The 20,109-nt window shown below is 39.2% G+C and overlaps 2 protein-coding genes across 3 annotated transcripts in view; one reads left to right on the top strand and one right to left on the bottom strand.

Annotated features, from left to right (window-relative positions):
* The window catches only part of arr3b (arrestin 3b, retinal (X-arrestin)), a 28,803-nt gene extending 27,132 nt beyond the window's left edge, over window positions 1–1,671 (bottom strand). Inside the window, exon 1 of one of the 2 annotated variants that reach the window (XM_028815820.2) lies at window positions 1,434–1,671. The gene's annotated coding sequence lies outside the window, so the exon portion shown is untranslated. The remainder of the gene's footprint in view (window positions 1–1,433) is intronic. The other variant, XM_028815819.2, reaches the window with a different exon arrangement.
* Window positions 1–20,109, top strand: part of LOC127529965 (craniofacial development protein 2-like) — a 254,110-nt gene that overhangs the window by 208,614 nt on the left and 25,387 nt on the right. The gene's annotated exons all lie outside the window — the stretch shown is intronic.

The following is a 20,109-nucleotide window of genomic DNA, read 5'->3' as shown; positions in this document are numbered from 1 at the left end:
CCATTAGTACGTGGTAATGGTGAGGGAGCATTGCAAACTTTGGCAATACAGCAACACCATACATCTTTAAATTTTATCTGTAGCTTGTGGGAAAGAACTTTTTTTTATTTCTTTTTAAAGTTCTCATTTTTGGATAGGCAAGGTCTAGTTAAATTCCGCAGAATTAACAATTATAATGGAATTTCTGTAAATAGCATTTTTTCAAGTTCTGCACCATTGATCTTCATCAGTTCTCTTGACTACTTGTCACTCCCCTGTTTTCAGATTTTAATTGGTGTTCCCATTCCTAAATATTCATAAACAACTCAGTTTCCATTTCTGTAATAGAATGTCATCACCTCCCATAATGCAGACCTGATAATCATTATCACAAGAATGCTCATTTCTTTGATTTTGAACTGCAAACCTTAATATTTGAGTGTATGCAAATGGCAGTGAAGTAATGAACACTTATATAAACATTGGATGGAGGCATATTTTAAAACAAAAGCAGCTCTCGAGTGAATGCGACAAGGTGGATTTGAATACAGTAAACCAAGCACCATATTCACTCCCCTCCCCCACGTCATACGTGGTAATGTACTTCCTGAAAGCATTTACCACTCTCATATAACCACATATACCCCAACACTGCTTCTTCCACCTTATTTTTTATTCAGTGCATTTTCAAATAATTGCAAAAATAAGTTATAATAGTAGCAACATAATATTGCAGTCATTTATTTAGTGAAACGCTGTGTATCTGGCTGGTAATTACCCTGCATCATGTTGCTGTAAAGCTCCAAGTGACTAAAATGGTGCTTCACTGTTATTGTGGCACCGCTTCCAATTCTGTCACTGCTAAAATACTTAGACTGCTTTACTGATTGAATATTGTTTTTAAAATACCTCTTATTCCTAACAGGGTTTGTAGAATCAAAACAGAATAAGACTTCAGCTGAAAGGCTTCCTTTCTGCAATATTCCCTTCATTTCATTTCATTGTACTAAGGACCAATGCTTTTTTTTTTACTTCTTGCAGTTTACAGTTTTAAATTAAATTAATCTACCTAATGCAGTAGTACTGATGAAAGTATTTAAAACATCCCTATCCTGGAATCATTGACTAAATGGCTTTGCTTTATTTACCCTTGTTTGCAAATGGCTGTACCTTCAGTTCACAGACATGCAAAACAGGAACTGCACTGCCATTTGCATGTAATTGTGTTTTTATCCTGAAGAGGAGACCGTTGCTCAGATTAGAGCAATAGAACCGGAATTATTCTTCATTAGATTATGCCACTGTCAAGATATGCCCATAGGATAGTTTTGTGGCGAGGATTAAAATTGGATATCAAAAAAATATAATAGACCCACAGTTTAAAAATACTTAAATGTGAGAGAAAAATTCGATTCATCAGAGCCTGACTTCACAAATACAGAATCTTGTGTTACCTGGCAGTAGAGATCTCCTGTTGTCCTAAATTGCACGGCTCCTTTTCAGGATGGGGGTGTAAATCCTTCAGTGCTGTGCTGAGGACTGGTAACGCTCCTGTGTCACTTTCGTCTCTTTATACCCCACTGTTTTCCTCCTCCTCAAGTGTTACCCAACCTGTTATAGCACTGTCGTTCCCTTCAATCCTCTTACTCTATTAGCTGCCTGCATTTTAGCAGCACTGTGTTTAAAAATAAGTGTGTTACGATGAGGATTAGTACAAAATGGGAGAAGCTATGTGAGCATGTGTCGCCTGGGTGGCTGTCAAAGAGGGCAGAGATCAGAAAAAAAATAAGTGGTCTGTCATTTGCTTTTGCTTACTGATTTCCTTCGGGAAAAATCAATAAATGTATTCAGAGTGTTCTTAATGAGAAAAGCAATTTTACAGCATGCAGTAATTGTTTTTAAAATGAGCTGCCTTATGAAAGAGAAACACAGCGTTTTTGCTAACCATCAATAAATTTAGTGTTTTCTGCAAATGTATTGAACATAAATAAGGATTTTTAATGTTTAAAATAAGTGCTAAGAAGAATGGGAAATCATTTTCTGATGGTTAACAAAATGGTCAAAAAGGCTATACAATGATTGATGCTTGTTGTGCTAAACTTTGGAATGAATGTGATGGATGCACCTTACGCTCAGCATTTAACAAAAAAAGGCATAAGACTATCTTTTTTAAAATGCTTTAGGATGCTTGCTTCTTTTATTTATTTTTCAGTCTCCTGTATGTCATTTCAACAGTGGTAGCAGCTTGTCCTACCTATGGAACTTTGCATGAGATTAGAGGTAAGAAGAGGTCTCATTATTCTTTGGCCCGGGTCAGGACCCACTATGTTGTTTTCCTTGCATCACTACCACAGTTTTTGACACCTGCCTGAATAGTCTTCACTGTATATGGAAAACACCAAGGCATAATTCACACAGAGAGAACATTCAGCTGGCTTGACCAAACAAAATGACATTATTCTGAAGAACGGCAACAGTCTGTGAAGAGTTTTGATAAGATACACTGCGTATATCTCTGCTAGGTGAATTCACTGCAAATAGTTGGAAGCAAGGGCTGCACGGTGGCACAGTGGGTAGTGGGTCCTCCCTGCATGGAGTTCGTATGTTCTCCCTGTGTCTGTGTGGGTTTCCTCTGGGTATTCCAGTTTCCTCACACAGTCCAAAGACATGCAGGTTAGGTGCATTGGCAATTCTAAATTGTCCCTAGTGTGTGCTTGGTGTGTGGGCTGGCGTCCTACCTGGGGTTTGTTTCCTGCCTTGCACCCTGTGTTGGCTGGGATTGGCTCCAGCAGACCCCCGTGACCCTGTAGTTAGGATATAGCGGGTTGGATAATGGATGGATGGATAGCAGGAAGCATCATTTTGGTGTGTGGTTGAAATTGAACATTCAAGTATCAATAGAATAGATTTGGACCCCCAATTCTGACTGTCTTTTTAACATTAGGAAGTTAGGGGAAAATGAAAACATAATCTTCACATTTATTTGTAAATGCTAAACATTTTCTTCAAATACACTAAATTATTATTTCATCTGGTCAGGTATTTCCAAAATGTTCATCCATTTATAATCTAACCTACTTATTCCAGTTCAGGGTTATGTGAAGGTGAGACATCTCAAGGAGTATCAAGTACCTGGACAGGGTACCACCCAACTGCAGGTCACTCTTACCCACAAATGGTCTGTTTAGAATTGCCAATTAACTTAACAATCTTGTCTTTTGGATATGGCAGTGAACAGTTCAGGAGTCATACACTTTCAACTGGAATCGTGATGCAACGGTGTTAACCTTTATGTCTTCATAATACTCCCTTAATGCATTTGTTCATAGAAGAAAATGTATCTTTGACTAAAGACTGTAGGCACATTGGCAAAGGAGAGAATTGAGGGCTGAGTGCCATTATGTACAATGCTGCACAATCTCTCTGTGACTGACTAACACTGAGGACTTTCAGCCAACAAATTATTCAGCAGAACTGTGTCAAGAAACACTGCTGGGGCTCCTTTATAACAACAGCAATATGCTTGCATAGTGCCTCACTGAGACTACAGTGACAACCAAGTCAGAAGTCTTCTTTCTTTTTAATTTTATGACTTTTTAATCATTCTGGTGTGTGTTCTATCTATCTATCTATCTATCTATCTATCTATCTATCTATCTATCTATCTATCTATCTATCTATCTATCTATCTATCTATCTATCTATCTATCTATCTATCTATCTATCTATTGTAAGACACGAGCGCTTAGGAGACTGTCAACAAGCCCAGAGGTAAGCGATGTTATAACAGATGAAGGGTTGTTTGATGGTATTGATGCCTCTCTCTCTAAATTTCCAGAACCAAAGAAGACAAATAATCACTTACCAACAACAGTTCACATTCCAGAAAATGGCTGTCCATCCACTACTTCATCTTCCCTGTCACTTCTGGCTTTCCTTGATGACATCACTTCTGGTTCATCAGTGATGACGTCACTTCCTGCTCCCGATGATGATGCCACTTCCGGTCCTCCCTTGATGACATCACTTCTGGCTTCCGATGATGATGCCACTTCCGCCCCTCCCTTGATGACGTCACTTCCTTTTTGATCATTTCCAGCAGCCTTTTTCTTGTATAAAAGCAACCCTCAATCCTCTGTATTTTGTCAACTGTTTGATTTTTCTACATTTTGACCATTTTGCTAGCGACCACAGCAATATATGGGGCCAATCCCCAACTCTTTATAGTTGTTTTTGTGACTTCTTATCACAATTGGCGTAGTCGAAAAGGATTCGAACGGTGTTCCAGGATGTCAGAGGGACAAGAAATCAACACGGTTCTGAACACCCTAGTAAGCGGACCAGATTGGCGGAATCGGAAGCTCGGGCAGCAGCAGCAGTAAGAGCGGAAACATCACGGTCGGTACCTCCTTTACTTACCCATTTAATGGAAGAGGATGATGTGGAAACATATTTTCTAGTTTTTGAGCGTACCGCTAAACGCAATGCATGGCTGAAGACAGAATGGGCATACATTCTGGCACCCTATCTGAAGGGGGAAGCACAGAAGGCCTATTATGACCTGACTGAGGAGCAGGCTGCCGATTACAATGTTCTAAAAAACGAGGTTTTCAAACGCTATGGCGTCTCAGCGGCACAGCAGGCGAGAAAGTGGCAAGAGTGGAAATTTGACCCCGAAAGAGCGATACGTACACAAGTGTACGAAGTATGGGGTAAAGTGGGCAGATGGCTACGGCCAGAAGTTAACAGTGCCCAGCGTATGGCAGAACTACTTGCGTTCGAAACATTTATTAATGCTCTCCCCGAAAATGTCACCCAGCAAGTCCGAAAACAGGAAGTAACCTCCATGGATAACCTCGTAGAGGTGGTAGAGCGTCACTGGGCGGTCTGTAAAACAGAAGGGTCAGAACGGTTCTCGCGACCAACCCGACAGGTTCATGTACCTTATTCTGAGCCCACCCGCCCTAACCCCGATGTTTCTGTTTGGAAGAAAGACAAACAGGCTTACCTTCCCGTTCAAGTGTGGGGGGGTGGGTCATGTGTTTACTGCTTGTCCTAACCCAGAGCTGATGGATTGTACACTAGGCAAGGGAGAGAGGTATTGTGCTGTGGTCAACCCTTTGTCTTTTCCTTATACAGGAGTTATTCTCCTTAACGGGTATAAAGTTACAGCAATGTTTGATTCCGGGAGTAACATCTCCATTGTTGCTCGCCGTTATTTTTTACCGAGACAGTGGGCCAATGCTCAGATCAGTCTTCAATGTATACACGGGGATACCCGATATTACGGAGCCGCCTATTGTATCATCACGGTGGGAAATGTTATGAAATCCACTTTAGTGGCTGTAATGACAGATCCACCTTTTCCGGTGATCTTAGGGCGCGACTGGTCTAACAATAATGTCGGTAAACCTACTTCTACTCCTGTATTAAAAGAGGGCTTGGTCATGGATGATGACAACAATTATCCGACAGTCTCCACGCCGTGTTTAAATTCTCTTGTTACAGATAGTGTAGTTAACGGGGATGAAGGTCCTTCAGGAACTGCGAGGGACAACCTGTCTCCCGTAGAACCTGAGGTGACTGACGCTCTGCCCCTTGAGGTTAGGCCAGTTCCCATTACTGAATTGGCTTCTCAGTTTAAATTTACTCCTTCATTGTTTAAAAGAGAATAGTGGAACGAAGATTCCCTGAAGTTTGCTAGAAATGCTGTAGTTTCAGTTAATGGGCATATGTCTGACGATTCCATACCATGAATGCCATACTTTGTCATGAAAAACGATTTATTGTACCGTGTGGCAGAACACAATGGGAAAATTAGGACTTTGTTATTAATACCACACACTTTTCGTTGTCAAGTGTGTGAATTAGCACATTCCCATCTACTCGGAGCCCATTTGGGGACTGAAAAGACGTTAGAACGTATTACGTTCAGATTTTATTGGCCTGGGATACACGAGGAGGTCCGACGTTTCTGTGCTTCCTGTCTGGAGTGTCAGATTCGTCAGATTCCTAGACGGGACCATGCTCCTCTTATTCCTTTACCTCTGATTGATATACCTTTCGAACGAGTCGGTATTGACCTCGTGGGTCCCCTTGAGCCCTCGTTAAGAGGACATAAATATATTTTGGTCTTAGTTGATTATGCCACACGTTTTCCTGAAGCTGTTCTCTTGCGCTCAGCCACTTCTAAATTAATCGCAAAGGAACTCATAGGGATTTTTGCTCATGTGGGGATTCCCAAAGAGGCCTTAACTGACCAAGGAACTCCCTTCACTTCGGAGACATTCAGGGAGGTGGCTAAATTACTGCATATTAAACATCTTAAGACGTCAGTCTATCACCCACAAACCGATGGGTTGGTTGAACATTTTAATCAGACGCTTAAACAGATGTTGCGCAAGGTAGTTAGCGAGGATGGGAGAAACTGGGATCAGTTACTGCCCCTCATCCTATTTGCCAATTGAGAAGTCCCTCAATCCTCCACAGGCTTTTCTCCTTTTGACCTCCTTTATGGCAGACAGCCCTGTGGTCTTTCGGACATGCTAAAGGAAGGTTGGGAGGAGGAGGTCCTCCCATCTTCTAATATTTTGGAATATATTGCGCAATTACGTGATCGATTGAATAAAATTTGACCTGTTCTAAAGGATCATCTTGAAAAAGCTCAAGCAGCGCAGGCGCGATATTATAATCGCAACACCACCCTCCGGGAGTTTCGTGATCATGTTATGGTGCTCGTCCCTACTTCCCATTCTAAATTGTTGGCTCATTGGCAAGGGCCTTATGAAATTAAGGAGCGAAAAAGGCTTGTCGACTATTTAGTTAAACAACCTAATCGTCGACCGAGCGAGCGGGTTTATCACATTAACTTGCTGAAACCGTGAAAGGATAGAGAGGCTTTGCCTACCTCCGGACAGCCTCGCTCCCTTTTTGTTGAACATCAACCCCTTAATTTTGGTTCTAATTTGTCCTGGAGACAGAGACAGGAGCTGGAATCAGCTATCCTGTCTGTACCGGAAGTAGTGAGCGAACAACCTGGTCGCACTTCGCTGATTGAACATGACATTGTTACCGACCCGGGAGTGATTGTCAGAGAATGCCCTTATAGACTTCCAGAGGCAAAGAAAACTGAAGTTGAGTTAGAGATCAGACGAATGTTGGACCTGGACATTATTGAAGAAAGCTTTAGTCCATGATCTAGTCCAATTGTTTTGGTTCCCAAACCTTATGGATTGTGGAGGTTTTGTAACGACTTCCGTCATCTCAATCAGGTTTCTAAATTTGATGCATACCCGATGCCTCGGGTGGATGACCTCCTCGAGAGATTGGGCAGTGCTCAGTTTCTAACCACTCTTGATATGACAAAAGGGTACTGGCAATTCCCTTAACATCCTCCGCCAAAGAAAAAACCGCCTTTAGTACCCCTAGTGGACACTGGCAGTAAAAGGTCCTTCCTTTTAGATTGCACGGGGCTCCTGCGACTTTTCAACGTCTGGTGGATACACTGTTACGTCCCCACAATTCATATAGTGCCGCCTATTTGGATGACATTATCATCTATTCAGGCACATGGAAGGATCATGTACAGCAGGTTCTGGAATTCTCCATATGCTAGTTCAAGCCGGGCTTTGGATCAACCCTAAGAAATGCTTCTTTGGTTTGCACAAAGCCAAATATTTGGGCTATCTGGTGGGTGGTGGGACGGTTCGGCCACAGTGTTCTAAAATCGATGCCATTGTTAGATGGCCCCGTCCGATTTCTAAGAGGCAAGTGCAAGCTTTCTTGAGTTTAACAAGTTACTACCGTCGCTTTGTTCCTCGTTTTTCCAAGAGGGCTTCGCCTCTCACTGATTTGACAAAGAAAAGAGCTCCTCTTAAAGTGGTATGGTCTGACATTACTGAAGCAGCATTTTGTGACTTGAAATATCTTATTTCAGCGCCTGTTTTGAAATCCCCTAACTTTTCTTTTCCTTTTATCCTCCAGACCGATGCATCGGACACAGGTTTGGGTGCCGTGTTGAGCCAATGCATCGATGGTGCCGAACACCCCGTGATGTACCTTAGCCGGAAACTGTTGGACCGGGAGACCAGGTATGCGGCGGTGGAAAGGGAGGCTTTGGCTATTAAGTGGGCTGTGACTCAGCTTCGTTACTACCTATTGGGTCGGGAATTTACTCTTGTGACGGACCATGCTGCCTTACAGTGGATGGCCCTGAATCGGGAGTCTAATCCTCGTGTCACTGGGTGGTTTCTGGAGTTACAACCTTACAGATTCACGGTCACCTATCATCGTGGTTCTCTCCAGGCCAACGCCGATGCTCTCTCCCGTTCCTTCGACCTCTCGGTGCAGGCTGGGGGGGATCATATCACACACAAGGGCTTAGGAGACTGTCAACAAGCCCAGAGGTAAGCGATGTTATAACAGATGAAGGGTTGTTTGATGGTATTGATGCCTCTCTCTCTAAATTTCCAGAACCAAAGAAGACAAATAATCACTTACCAACAACAGTTCACATTCCAGAAAATGGCTGTCCATCCACTACTTCATCTTCCCTGTCACTTCTGGCTTTCCTTGATGACATCACTTCCGGTTCCCCCTTGATGACGTCACGTCCGGCTTCCGATGATGACACCACTTCCGGTCCTCCCTTGATGACGTCACTTCTAACTTCCAATGATGACGCCACTTCCGGGCCTCCCTTGATGGCGTCACTTCCTTTTTGATCATTTCCAGCAGCCATTTTCTTGTATAAAAGCAACCCTCAATCCTCTGTATTTTGTCAACTGTTTGATTTTTCTACATTTTGACCATTTTGCTAACGACCACAGCAATATATGGGGCCAATCCCCAACTCTTTATAGTTGTTTTTGTGACTTCTTATCACACTATCTATCTATCTATCTATCTATCTATCTATCTATCTATCTATCTATCTATCTATCTATCTATCTATCTATCTATCTATCTATGTATCTATGTCTTTATTACCTCGCTTATGTTTTGAGTGGTACATGTTAGATATGTAAACTTTTCACTTGCACATTTTGCTTGGATAGCTGAACTTTTTCTCTACTTAAAAAATATGTGGGCCATATGTTTCTTTTCAAAGCAATTATTGTAGCAAATTGGTATGCGTTTGTTATATATTTTTTTTATATAAAGAGCTCTTACCAAAACATTTGTTGTATACAGTATTAATAGATGTAATGCACATGCTGTACTCTAAATGTGTACTTTTCCAGCTGTGCCGACACTTTAACTGATCAATAAATTTTGTAGTTAGTGGCATGTCGAGTGCTGTGAGTTTTCTTATGCAAAGGAATGTACTATATAGCTGATGAAATATATATTCTGTCTAGATAATAAGAGAATATGTATTGCCAAAGCTGAAACATTATAGATTATGTTAAAAAACGTCATTTTACAGGATTATACATTTGTTCAAATTGATTATGCAGGACACATCACATGTAATCTGGCATACCATGGAATATACGTAAGTAATTAAAAGATGACCATAAAATTTACTCTTATAATAATTTAAATAAACTGCTGCTGGATATTCCCTGCTTGTGTTCACAGGGTTATGATGTGGCATGTTAAGATGTGACATATAAGAGAACTTGTAAGTGTCCCCGTTTGACCAATGATATCATGCGTCACGCACGTCCAGTTGTTTTACATGGCAACATGGTGGTAATCGCTAACAAAATTAACCACAAAATGGCTGTACCTATGAAATCTAAGATGGCATCACAAGAAGAACTAAAAACATTTGACACATCTTCAAAACAACATAAACCATAAAAATAAATAGAAGTGGATTCAGAAATCCAAATAAAACCAAGAAACATTATTATGATTTACATTCATTTTAAATTTTATTTTAATGCTAGCATGTACACTAGAGACCTACAGATACATACATGTTATTGTAGGGTTCTTTGTGACTTCATGGAATAATGTACATTTGGCTTTTGAATACATTTTGGCAGCATAGCTATTCTTTAGGCATTTGCCCTCTGATGAATTTACTGCCATTTAGTCATTCTAAAGCACCAGAGGGCTCTTCAAATGAAGTGGCATAAGATAGCTTTAAGTTCAATTTGTCTTCACACCCCTTTATAAATTTTGAATTTTGACGTTTTTTGTTCTGTCTTTTTGGATTTCAATGTTTGGTTTTGTATTCAAGGTTTAGATTTAGAATTTTAAACTTGTGTGGTTATTTTGGATTATTGTTTTGTATTTTCTTATATTTTGGATCTTTTTCCATTTTGGCTCCTTGTATGTTTGTGCCCTGTTTTTGTATTTTCTCATTTTTGTTTTAATTTGTTATTTTCTTATTGCCTCCTTTTCTGTTTTGATTATTTTGCTTACATTTAACATTTAATCATTCTTGTACGGTTCCTTTTTTGTTTGGTTTTTTTTGTTGCCATTTTTCCCTCGAGCTTTGCCTATATTATCAACACTGCCCTTTTGAATTATGTGTTATATTTTTCTTGTTTCCTTACCAGTTTCAATTTTTACTTCCTTTGTTTTAAATTAATAGTATCTTGCTTTTGAGTTTAATTTGTGACTTCTTAAACCAGTTTAATTAATTTAGAATCTGTGTGTGGTCAGGTCTTTCCTCCATGGTTTCCATTCCTTTTCGGAATTTGTATGGCAAATTATAACATGCTGTGTAGTTCAACTTAGCTCTTAGACAAATTACTTGGTATTTTACAGAAGAAGTCTTTAAACCAGGCAATGTTCATGTCTGTTTTGCTGCTGATCATTTTTGCCGGATCTCAAGAAAGAAATCATCCCCAAACCATGCCACTGCTACCATCATGTTTGAGTTATGGTGTGGAATGAAATAGAAACAGAACATAACTGTTTACAGGACATTTTCAAGAACTATAGAAGAAATTCTAGGTATGTTCTTGGCAAACTTGTGATGAGCAATATATATTGTTATTATTGTGCAGTTGTTTTTTACCTTGTTTCTCTGCAATAAATAACATTTCAGCACAGGACCTTCCAGATGATACAGCCTTCAGAACTCATCTTTGTTCTGCCAAAAGATGAAGAAATGACAGGCCACACAGGTAACAAAGGAAAGACATTAAATGAGATGACAAAGTCCAAACCAGCAAATCAGAAAATCTAGCATTAATTCCAGAATGTAATCCGTTGCTTGTAAGTGTCCCCATTTGACTAATGATGTCATGCGTCACGCACCTCCGTTGTTTTACATGACAACATGGTAGCAATCACTAACAAAATTAACCACAAAATGGCTGTACCTATGGAATCTAAGATGACATCACAAGAAGAACTAAAAACATTTGACCATCTTCAAAACAACATAAACCATAAAAATAAATAGAAGAATTTTAAATTTTATTTTAATGCTAGCATGTACACTAGATCTACAGACACATAAATATTATTGTAGGGTTCTTTGTGACTTCATGGAAAAATGCATATTTGGCTTTTGGATACATTTTGCAACATAGCTATCCCTAGATATTTTACCCGTCTGTGGAATGGCTTTATATTCACGTTCATAATGATGATATGAATGTTCTTTCATAGGTTTTCAAAAATGGCTTTTTTGCTTGTGACACACTAGGTCTCCAGTACTTAAAAAGAGGTGCTGATAGCCTTACCTTTAAAGAAAATTACAAAGTTAGTCAAGTTTACACTGGATATGTTTATTGATTGTTAACAAAAGTATTCATACGCTTATATTTCCTCTTCATTTGAGGTTTGCTTGGGATTGATTATTGCAACAGCACTGTATGCAAGACAGGATGCTGGAAAGAGTCCAAGTCCATTAAATGGCACACGCACACATAGGTCTAATCATCCATTTATCCTGGATGAGTTGAGAGTAGGTGCTTGAGGCAATTACTTTTTCAATAAGTGTGTGTGGAGTTTGCAAGTTTACCCAATGTCTATACAAAATTTTTCTTTGGTTGCTCACTTTTTTCTCCTACGTCCCAAAGTCATGCATGTTTAGGCTGATGGAAACTATAAACTGTCCCTTTGTGGGTAAGAATGTATTTGTACATGTGAATATGGTCTGTGCTGGACTGCCTCTTGATGCTGTCTCCTACAAGTCTAAGACTGCATCAAGCTGTATAATAAGTGCTGGGGTGGGGGACTGTTTATTTAGAACCAGAATTGACTTGTATTTTAATGAAACTAGAGCTGGGAGGGTGGTAGCACAGATATGTTTTCTTTTTGGTGGAGAGAGGAAGTATGGTTTTAATAATATCCAAAGGGGTTTGTTATACAATCTCTATACAGTACATCTGAATTTGTGACCAAGTGCTTACTGAAGCACCTTTGGCCAGATTGGATCTTATTTGTGTATGAGATATGACCTTGGGTGGGAGTGTTTGTTTATTCTTCTGTCATTATCTTAATCTTGTCTTCATTCACAATAACAACACATTAAGCAATCCCACAAAACATGACAGTCTTCAATGACACATAAAGGTCCTTTAGGAAAAATGAAACAGCATATTGACAGCCTAGCTGTTTATTCCTGTGAAGACTCACCTTTTTCCTTTTGTATTCAGCAATTAACAGTCTCATTGTTAATACATGCTATTTTTACTCTAGTTAGGTAGGAAATTAAAGCCACAAAGAAAAATCAATGTAATGGAGGACAACCTATTTTTTTATATTAAACAATATTTTTAATGTTTTGCTCAGATCATTTCTTTTAAAGCATGTCCTTCCATTTACTGAACATATGTATTCCAGTTTTAAGGTAAAGAGGGGCCAAAACATCACTGGGGGAAAGATAGGTGCCATCTCTGGATGGGGTTACAGTGCACTCACACCCATTCATATTAATTGTTCTGCAATCTTCTTGAGGATTGCTTTATCACGTAGTGTGACAGGTACTAGGTAAAATTACATTGACTGATTGTAAAATCCATACCTGCTTCTGCCTAATGGAACATGCAGCATACGCCATAGTGAATGAAAGATTTGCAAATTGATGCATCTAGGCCTTTTGCAGCCCTGCTGCTTTTCTATTCATATCTCATTAATCTCTTCTTCTTGTCTTATTGATTAATTCTGATATAACTTGTCTTTGGTGTTTTAAAGTTTTTTTTGTAAATTTAGCAGTTTCTCATGCTGCCTTGACTATTCTTTACTTACGTTGTTGTTAGCTTTGCCCTGGTCCTTTTCTCACTGTGTAACCTGAAGAAGGTCTATATTTGCCATATTTAGCTTCTTCTTAATAATAATAATAATTCATTACATTTATATAGCACTTTTCTCAGTACTCAAAGCGCTATCCACACAGGGAGGAACCGGGAAGCAAACCCACAATCTTCCACAGTCTCCTTACTGCAAAGCAGCAGCACTACCACTGCGCCACCTCTGAGGAGTTCTTGCTGTTGTTGGTTGGCTTCCCTTCTGTGCTTCTCCATTATTGAAGAGTTTTTGCTGGACTTTTAACCATGTCGTATTTCTCTTTTACTCTTGATTTTACATTTTGTTCTTTCTTTTCTCTTGACTTTACAAACTTATTTTGGTAATTATTAAAGCCAAGGTTCTTTTCGTGACATACTGTATGTGTAATTTCACTTTTTGGGTTGTTTTAGTTAATTCTGAATGAGTAAGTTTCATATTTTTAAGGTATGTTTTTTCTGTTCATACTTATTGTTATTTGTGTTCTATGACATTAAATATACACCCATTTTCTGTGCTTTGTTGTTGTAGCCCCATAGGTGGGGCCTTTGCTGAGTCCTCCTTCTGGCTTTACATTCATTCAGGAAAGAGAGACTCAGAAGTGGAGCATTGAATTTGTGTTGGAGTTTTATGGATATTATTATCTTTTTGAATTTATAGTTTTTTTTTTGTGACTTCGCATAGTGATCTTGGACTACTTCACCTTGGATTGTCTGTTATGAAAATGTTTTTTTGCTCTTTTGACCATTTTGCACTTTCAGTTTTGGTTAAATAAATTTATTAAGATTCTTTCTGAGACTTGTCTCTCCAAGCCAGAATTTCACTGTTTATCTCCACCTTGTGAGACACTGTGATATGTTGTGGGACTTTTTTTGTATTTTTAAGTTTTAAAGCCAGTTCCCCACTTTTGGTAGTATTTGGAGACTAGCTAATTTCAGATGTGTCACTTCTGTGCAGGACAGCAAGGTCCTTACCTACTTAGTGCTTATTTTTGGAGTCCTTATTCCCCTTTCAACATGTATGAGACTCCATCTCACAATAATTATGTTTCTTTTTATTTTGAATATTTAAGTTTGGTATTTTGAATTTTTTGACAATTTCATAATTTTGCTGTACAATTTATAAATATTTTCTGTAATTTGCATCTTTGGAGATCTTTTTAAAATTTATTTTGATGTTTGGATTATTTTCTTTATTGGATTTTTTAATTATCTAAATTAAAAAATTAAACTTAATATTAAAGGTTTTGTTTAAGCACACTAGGGCCTTTGATAATTCCCCTCTCTCTTTAAGAGATTTTGTACCCCCTCAAGCCATGAAGGGAGTAGGCCATAGGATATCTTTGTGACGTTCAGTCCTTTTCTGAGTTTCTGATGCCTAAATAACTACACTAAGGGTTTATATCTACAATTTAATCCAGAAGTCACTGTACAAAACAAAGGTGGTGAAAGATGTCAGCTAAAATGATTAAACAGTGGTTCAGGTGCTCTGATCCTCAACAATGATCCTGTGAGCCAGATCAGCATCGGGAAATCGTGCCACATGGTCGTATTGCTGCTGTAACTGATGCTTCCTCACAATGCAGGTAACGTGCCTCATTTGGGACTCCATGAGCAACCGCTCATTCAACACAAAGTCAAACCTGCAGTATCCAATGATTCTCCAAAGAGACACAATACCAAAGGAGTCCAGTCTTCATCTCAGGTCACTGGATAGTGTTCACGTCTTGCAACCATATAGCAAGACAGGAAGCACCGGGACTTTTTTCACACACCCCTAATCCGTCTACTGAATTCATGGGAAGAGTCACAAGACACATGAATGTCGCTGCTGAGGTAAGTAAACCTCCCGATGAAGTTGACACTCTCTCCGGAGACAGACATGCTGTTGATGGCTGTGCCCAAGAGGTTGTTAGAGGCCTGGATCTTGGTTTTCATCCAGGACACTCACAAATTCAGACAGTCAAACTCCTCGCTCAGTCTCTCGAGATCCTCAATCAGAGCCTCCACTGACTCTGTGAAGATCACAGTATTGTTAGCAAAGTCAACATCAGTGAATCTTTCTTCACCAACAGATGCAATAGAACAATAGAACAACAAAATAAAAATAAAAATGATACCTGTAATAATATTTTAAAAGGAGTAAGTGATTCAACTTCTCTGATTTCATTTGGTAGAGCGTTCCACAACTTTGGGGGCATAATAGCTAAATGCTGACTGTCCACTATATTTTTGTGTAACTCTACATATATAAAGAATCAATTAAGGCTTTATGGTCAACCATCACTCAACCTGCAAGTAATGGTTTTCTAGATCAGATTCTCCAGGCACATGACTGTATTCTCAGTTAGATATGAACCTAGTTACACTAGGTTCATCTCTAGTCCCACATCTTGTTCATCTCTAGTCCCACCTCCTCCGGGGAATTACAATTATTTGGGAGCCACCTGTAGCCATTATTCTTAATTTATGCTTATTTATGCAGGCCCCAGACATTGGCCAAGTCTGCCACATTTGGATATCTTGATTGATTAAGTCTTATAACAGAAGAAATGCTTCAGGATTATGTGTAAGGTTTTCTTTTTTTCTGTGTAACAGTCCAAAGTCTGGGGTTTGAATCCCAACTCATGCACAGTCTGTGTGAATGTTTAATAAGCTTGGAGTTGAGTGAAGAGTTTGGGAATGAGCTCATTTGATTGCAGAAGGGCAGAGGTCCTGAGTAAAGAGTAAAACGGAGATATCAGCATGGAAGAGGAGTACTTTTTGCTACCAGATTATTGAACAAGTAGCTGAGCCCCAAAATGACAGACAGTGCAAAAGGCAGTTATGACATTTTTGTAGAAGCTGTAGGGTTGTTGTTTTACCTTTTTTTTACTTCACGCTCTTCCATAGTTCATAGCTCCATCAACGTTCTTTGCTTAAAAAGGTATACTTTTTGTTCTTTTTATCTCTCTGCTGTTTGTCTGAGAGTGGAAGCTTGCATTGAAGGCCCAGGCCAGGTCTACTTCCGCTGTATTAACATGGTTAATTTTTAAAAGTTCAGTTTTTTAAATTGTAATTTGAATAATTTAACTGAAGTTGCAAAACAATGAATTGCTCATGTAAATGATTTCAAATCAGTCAGCTGTAAAACCTAATGCAAACAAGTTACGCAAGCTATGGCAGCTTCTGGGAATTTGTTAGTTGAAGCCTGCAAACCATTTTTTATTTTATGATTATTTTTGAGTACCAAACTTTCCCCTTTTCAAATTGTAGACTTATTTTTTTTATTATAAGCTACCCCATGACTATGGACTGGATAAGGCAGTTTTTCATAACAGATGAATGGATGGAAAGACATTAAAAAGTTGATCATGAAATTGAGCTACTGCTCTTTGGAGCAAAGAAATGCAGCAGAAATACAAACTTACATGCTGTTATGGTGTGTCATGTGTTGCAGGATATACTGAAAACCTTATTTATATGTATTTCAGATTATTATTATTATTATTATTAGTAGTAGTAGTAGTAGTAGTAGTATAGTTTTTATTTTTGTTCTTTTGATGATGCCTTGATTTTGATTTTTTGCTTGAGTTCCTTTCTCTCCCTCTGGGTGATTTGTCAGAAAGTCAGTATCAATGACAATCAGGAAGTGATGAACCTGAATAAAAAATCCAAACTAAATCACTTAATTCAATTAATATTATGAATCAAGCATAATTGAGACAACACTGTAACATACAGTATCATAATGAAAATTCATCAAATACAAAATAGTAAAATTCCAAACTGAAAATAAGCAGAAATAATTATTGAATAAAGAAGAAAATTCATGTCAATGGATAACTGATATTGAAACATCTTGAAATAAACATACACTGAAATAATTGACTAAGAGCACTTCACAGAAAAGAAAAGATAATTTACAGTTAAGAGTTTAAAGAAAAGGATACAAAATGTGGAACTCAACACATGGAAACAGCAGGATTCCTTTAACTAATTATTGTCAAAAACTGTAAAGGCAAAGCTAAAGAGAAATTTGCTGGAATGTAAAAAGCATCAGACCTGAATAATAATGAAACCCAAACTAGATCATAACACTGTTGGCACAGCACCAGGATCCTTTAAGTTTATTTACTTTGTTAGTGTTTGGTGTTGTAGGGTGCCAAAAAAAGGACTTGGCACCTACTTGGCCTAAGTGAGCTGAATTTATTTGCTTGACTTCATTAATTTTTTTAACCAATTTTAAATAGATAATATGTGTTTATATATGTACATGTTATACAGTTCTAAATATTTGTAAGTGCCTTGAGCCAGTACTCTTAGAAATAGGCTTTAATAAAATAAAATAAATTGAATCTGTGTCATACTCCGAAGTGTCACAGATGTATATTGCTAAATACTTACAGCTGAGTTTTATTACATTTCTAAATTCACCTGTGGAGAAATAATTTTTCATTGTAGAGATTATAGGGCATTAAATAAACATTTTATAAGTGAGCTATTACAGAATGAAGGATATTTGCTAAGTTGGATATAAAAGTTGGTTGTTATTTTATCTAAAGAAACCATTTCAAGCCCATATTCAATACAACCATTGAGGATTATGGATATTTTATCATCTTGCAGTATTTAAAAGCTAACAATTCTAATAACATTTTTGTGACATTCTAGTTGAAATTGTAGTATTTTACTTTAACCAAGAAACACTTTCATCATTTGAAAAATCTTGATGAGGTTTGAATTGACTTATTGTTGCCTCAGTAAAACAGGCACAGGTTTTGAATTCAGGTATCACCTATGTATAGTACACATGTATCTAGATTTTTGAGTATTTTATGTTTTACTAGCCAACCCGCGGCGTACCAAAGGCCGCATAATCAGGCCGCTTTTTTAATGATTTTTAAGCACAGGGAGAAAATTAACATTTGAAAAATCGGAAATGTAATAAATCACCAAGAAAAGTAACATTTCATGTGCCCACCCTCAACTCGTCACCTGAGTCATTTTCCTCTTTGCACAGTCCATATGCACGTGTGAGTCACGTAGACTTTTCATTGTTGTGATCCTGTGGTATAGCGGGTCCACAGCTCCACCCATTTTTAAATAATCATTGCACTCACAGTGTAGCGAGGGGCGTGGAAGTGTGGCTGAAACGGTTTCCGGGTAGACTCGTACTGCGGGCATTTCTCCCCTGTGCAGTGTGTGAGCGAGTGAGGAGAGAGAGAGAAAGCCGGTACGTTAGAGTGAGCGAGAGCAGGCTCGAAGGCAATGTGTTCCTGTGGTATAGCGGGTCCATAGCTCCCCTTCAAAAGGCCATTTTTAATCAGGCGACTGACAGTAGTGGAGTCAGGCACAGAGAAGGTCAGCTGCAGAGAGAGCGTCTCGACTGTTGCAGGGCCTGAAGCACGTGAGACGCTAATGAAAAAGAGGCACAGGGCTTATTGGTTTTTAAAGACTGCTTCCTTCATTGTGTTTTAACTTCAGTTTTAAAGGATTGCGCGGCTCTCTCTCTCGGGCTGCCTGTGTGTGCCTCGGTCTCTCTATGGCGCTGCCTCTGTGTGTGTGCGCGGCTCTCTCTCTCGCGCTGCCTGTGCGTGTCTCTGTCTCTCTCTGGCGTTGCCTCTGTGTGTGTGTGCGCGGCTCTCTCTCTTGCGCTGTATATGTGTGCCTCTGTCTCTCTCTGGCGCTGCCTGTGTGTGCGTGGCTCTCTCTCTCGCGCTGCCTGTGTGTGCCTCTGTCTCTCTCTGGCGCTACCTCTGTGTGTGTGTGCCTCTGTCTCTCTGGCGCTGCCTGTGTGTGCACGGCTCTCTCTTTCATGCTGCCTGTGTGTGCCTCTGTCTCTCTCTGGCGCTGCCTCTGTGTGAACCAAGGTTCCACTGAGGTTGACTAATGAAAAGTCAACGTGGCTCAGAGCTGCAAGTGGACTGTGGCACAGACAAACAGAAATGACGGCATGTTTTTTTCCGAGGTGTCGCGTCCGAGTTGGTGGGCGTGGCTCTGTGATTTTGTCGTCGTATCCAATGGTCTAAGAGTTGGTGGGCGTGGCTCCTTCCTGCGTGCGCCATTGGCGTCTTACTTGTCAGTGGTTTAGTGAATCCACGCCCCTTCTGGTGTGCTTTCCATTGGTGGCTACTTGTCTCCCGGCTTAGTGAATTATATATATAGATTGTCATTTTTAAAATATTTTAATGTATTTACTGTTATGTTTGTATTGCTGTACTGTATCTTTAAATGTGAAGCCAGCAGGTAGTTAGTTTTCTGGGCCAATCTGGTCTGAAGTAAGTCTATTCTGAGCTTGCCTGCTTTATGGTGATTTTGGAGGCCTCACAACCCTTTTTTGCCACATCTTGTCTCCATTTCACAACATTATAGAAATGGTTGCTATGATGCTATTCTTCACTACAAGGACATGTGCAATGTGTGTCTGATATCATGGGCTGTGGTCACATTGTTTTGGCAGCCGTTTTATTTGAGGGCATCCTACATGCTCTGTAATTATCTAGAATGAAAGAGCCTTGTTGTAAAATGAAGAAACTAGTTTCTCTGGTAATTTTGTTTCAAGGCTTTTTTGTTGTTGTTTTTGGCTCTCTGTTTTGTCCTGGAATAGGTCTTTTGCAGTGGAGGCTGGTGAAAACATTTTGGGCAGGGGTGCAGTTGTTTGGGGGACAAACTGAATCAGCACTTCATAGCTCAGTACAAAAGAAAAGAAAAAACACATACTGTGCACAATCTGTAAAGTTGTCTACACACAGAGTACTTTGAGTAGTTGGAAAAGTGCTATATAAATGTAAAGAATTACTATTAGTAGTAGTAGCTTAGCCAGAAATTTGTTGGTGGGCAGGCATATATGAAACTAAGTAGGCAAATAAAATTTAACCCAGATAAGATGGTTGATACAAATTGATCATCAGCAGCCAAATGAGCCTAATAAAAGCCTGCTCAGTAAGCTCAC

This window comes from Erpetoichthys calabaricus, chromosome 12 (genome assembly GCF_900747795.2).
Source record: "Erpetoichthys calabaricus chromosome 12, fErpCal1.3, whole genome shotgun sequence".
Classification (NCBI taxonomy): Eukaryota; Metazoa; Chordata; class Cladistia; order Polypteriformes; family Polypteridae; genus Erpetoichthys; species Erpetoichthys calabaricus.
Note: the sequence above shows the minus strand (reverse complement) of the source record. Positions and strands in the feature narration are given on the sequence as shown.